We start from the raw sequence: 4568 nt of genomic DNA on the forward strand, positions 1-4568 counted from the left end.
TCATGCTGATCAAAGGGGCCTACTGCACAGATGTAACGAAAGCAAACCAGCGGCCTTCCAGACCACACCAGCAGAACTGACCCCACACCACGCTTTAATGGACTGTGTGTTTGGGTAGTCAAAAAATGGTGAATTTTAGCATTTGCTGAACTTGAACACTTGTAAATACAAGTGATAAACTTGGCCAGCTGACATCCGGTAGCTGGGATAACCTTATAAACTCACTGACTGCCACGTTACCTGACAGGCATGTATACCCTGGGAAGGCTTAAGCCCCTGCCACTTATGCCTCAGGCTGTACTATATCATGCTTGATGTGTAAAATAGCTGTATTTTATATGATTTCCACTATTCTTCAGCGAGATGAGGCTAGGTCTCAGCCCAGGAAAGAGCTTGGCTTGTCTTCAGGAAGATTCATTGCTCTCAGTCCATGAGTTCTTGAGATTCATCACTCTTGAGAGCCCCCTCAAGTGCAGTACCGACTTGATTTCTCTAGTAACTTCAACCTGTCTGGCATCACCACAGCACTGGAAATCCCACCAATAATCTTGTTAAGAAAGCAACACATTCCACAATGTAGTTATTTTGAACAACAGTCAAATATGATATGAGCAATAAGAGCTGTTAATAACTTACACCAAGTTTCCAACGTTGAAAAAAAATTATTTGTACATGACTATATGGAACTCTTAAAAAAAGTTCTATAATGAATTATAAAACACAATAATGTAGTAATCAGATGCAGCCAACCGTGGTTCAAATCCATGCACAGATAAACACATTTCTGCTTTGCCTTCTTTGAAAACCTCTTGACATTACATTTGATTTAATCTGAAACAAAATTACTGTGTTTCTCTTGAGATGTGTCAATGTACAGAAAAAACAATTAAGATTAATTCATGTTTATGTTGTCCATTTAACCCCACTGAGCTTGTGCCCCCCCCTCAAAATGTCTCTGTTACCTGAAACTATGATATGTAATGGATCATCAGCTGAGACAACTGAACACAGTAGACCACTCTGACACTGTTCCATCCCAGTGGATACACACTATGGTGCAAAATAAAGGAAAGGGGATTTGGTAAAGAGGGGTGGAATGAGTGTGTCCTACTTTTTGAAGATAAATTTGGGGATGATTGTCACAAAAGGTACATGGCCTACATTATTGATGACATATTTTTGAGAATAACTTTTCCATAAAACCCCACATCAGTGTTATTACTGATCTAAACCAGAGAGGCTGAGTGCATGAAGATGCTGTACCACCACTGATAGTCTCTAGCTGTGGGCAGCAGTGCTCCACTATCCTGACAGCTAACCCCCACAACCTTTTACTTCTTGCAACTTACATGATTACTATCTTTAAAACATTCACATTTGGAGTGTTGGTTTGTATTTGAATCTCCTTGAAGCAGATCATTCACATATGAGAGCGTATTTCAGGCCAATTATTGCCTTTTTCTCAGGTTATATCTTCATTTAGAAATGGGAGACAGCTTTGGAATTTTTATATTCCCAATGAAAGTAAAAACACACAAAAATGTGTTTCAGTTTGTTATAGTCAGCAGTATCATACTCTTCAGGTTTGGAAGCTGTTGTGTATAATAATAGTATTTTTTCAGGGTAATTGAGAGGCCATAAACATGGAGATCAGACAGGATCTATTGTGTTTCAGTGTATTTTAGCGATATAAAAAATGGAACAAACTTTTCCAATGTTAACTGCAGGTGTATTTTTCTCAACTCCTGACATTAGTTAGTCCCCCACTGGTCTGACCAAATGTGCATCCCTAGATTTGCCCAATGTATGCATAGTTGTCAATATACCCAAGTGCAGTCAACAGGTGATTATGATTTATGACATTTTCCAATTTTACCAGTTGACAAGGACTATTCAAATACACCAAAACCCCAGTGACCTGCCAGACAGTAATACTGCCAAACCCTTTTCCCAGTGACAACATAAAAAGCATACTGAACTCAAATGTTGTGCAAATGTAAATAAAAATAGAATGCAATTATGTGCAAATCGTATATTGATTGAAAAATACTACAACAACATATCGAATGTTGAAACCGAGAAATTTGATAGTTTTTTGAAAATTATATGCTCATTTTCAATTTAATGGCTGCAACATGTTTTTAAAAAATCTCACAACTAATTGTGTTAAAAGCAGGAATGAGGGAGTAGCGAAGAAGTGCGCTACTATTTTAGTAGCTAGTGGCTGTAGCTGCTACAGTTTTATGAAATGTAACTGTAGTGCCTACAAATTTTTGTGCAGCTATAGTGAAAATTTTGCTACAGACTTCAGTCAATCCAAGAAAAATGAACCACAGAGCACGGTCGTTCACTGGACTGGTGGCGATGGTGCAATCCCGACTGAGCCACGGACAGCTTGAGTAAACAGGCACGCACGCCCCACACAGTGATCACCCCTTACTAGCAGGCTCAGAGCCGTTTTGTCCTTTCAGCAATAATGAAACCACCTTGGGAGCCATAACATTTTCTCAACATTTTAGCAGCTTTTCTCGCATCTCGGGAAACTTCTGCGCGAGTTTCTTGTAAAATGTCTCTCAATGTTTGACTTTTACGAGGTTGAAGTCACTTCTCATCCTCCAGCTTCTCGTTCGATTTGTCCCGTTCCACCTTAAATGGTGCCTGAGGCACCAGATTGTACTGCTGCACCATTTAATGTGGAGTGGGAAAATTCTAATGAGAAACAGTAGAAAGGGAAGCTGACTTCATTTTCGCGAGTTGCTGCAGATTAAGCGTATCAGGAAACCAGTGATTTATAAATGTAAATTCAAAGGTCCATTCATCTCCAAATTATTGATTAATTTCATTCTCTGCGTTGCTGTGTGTCAGTTTCAGCATTAAAGTTTAGTGGATTAGTAGTTATGCGTTAACTCCAAAAATCTAGCTCTTCTGTGGAGCTGCAGCAGCTCTGCTCCAGTGTTGCTGAACTTTAATAAAGACTCTGAATGTCCATGTCTGTACATACACAGATCAGATATAACATTATGACCACCTCCTTGTTTATACACTCATTTTTAAACACTGTGTCCACTCACTGTTCACTCTATTAGACGCACCTGTGTTGTCGGTTCACCCTGTAGATGTAAAAAGAGAGATGACATCTATTGCTGTACAGTATGAGCTAATCATCCTCTAGTCCTTCATCAGTGGTCACAGGACACTGTCAGCTGGATATTTTTGGTTGGTGGACTATTCTCAGTCCTGCAGTGACACTGAGGTGTTTAAAAATTCCAGCAGCACTGCTGGTCCACTCAGACCAGGGCAACACCCACTAACACACCACCACCACGTCAGTGTTACTGCAGTGCTGAGAATAATCCACCAAATAGTACATGCCCTGAGGGTCCATGAGGGTGTTGACCACTGAAGAATAGGGTAAAACTGGCTAACAAAGTATGCAGAGAAACAGGTGGACTACAATATGTAATTGTAGAACTACACAGTGCACCTATATCGTAAGTAGAGCTGATAAAATGGACAATGAGTGTAGAAATAAGGAGGTTATGCCTAATTGGTGTATCTTGCTGAAATGTTTAAATTGGAGCAGTTTCATTTCAACAGTAGACAACACTTTGCACAAAATTCTCTGGTTTATATTCTTTGCCTTTAGTCTTCATTTTTGTTGGATATCACGCCTTTGGTTGTGTACGTTTGATTGTTGGTTACACTTTTTGGTGATCTTTTTGTATATTTTCAACTTTTAAATTGTTTGTTTCTTTTTGGCACAGGATTAAACATAGTGTGTTGTTCACACTACCAGCTGGGCTTGTTTGGTGTGTCAGGTGGAGATTCACAAACAACATTCTGACAATTGCACTTTCAAAATAGCAAAAAAGTAGCACACTACTTTTCAAAAAGTAGCTGAAAAGTAGCCACTACTTTTCCACCTTTTCTGGAAAAGTAGCAAATTGTAGCTAGCTACAAAGTAACTAACTACAAATTTTTCAGTAGCTATCCTAACCTTGGTTATGGCAACAGATCAGTAACATGATTGGAATAAACAGAGCATCCCAGAGAGGCTGAGTCTTTCAGAAGTGAAGATGAGGAGGGGTCACCACACTGTGGAAAAACTGCACGATCAAATAGTGCAACAATTTAAGAATAATTTTCTCAACATAAAAAAACTAAGAAATTGGGGATTTCATCATCTACAATACATAATATCACTATAAAAGCTTCAGATAATTCACAGAAATCTTTGGATGCATAGGACAAGGCCAGAAACCAATACTGCCTGGCCATGATCTTTGAACCCTCAATCAACACTGCATTAAAAACAGACACGATTTTATCATGGAAATCATTGCTTTGGCTCAGGATCACTTCAGCAAACCAAGGTCTGTGAAGACAGTTCATTGATGTATCCATAAATGCAGGTTAAATTGAAGTTCAAATTCAAAGAAGAAACCATATATAAACAGGATCCACTGCTTTCTCTGGGCCTGAGCCTATTTAAGTTGGAATGAGGCAAAGTGCCATGTGGACCAAAAAATATCTAAATTTTTTATTTTAATTTTTAATTTTTAATCATT

This window comes from Pygocentrus nattereri, chromosome 14, assembly GCF_015220715.1.
Source record: "Pygocentrus nattereri isolate fPygNat1 chromosome 14, fPygNat1.pri, whole genome shotgun sequence".
Lineage (NCBI taxonomy): Eukaryota > Metazoa > Chordata > Actinopteri > Characiformes > Serrasalmidae > Pygocentrus > Pygocentrus nattereri.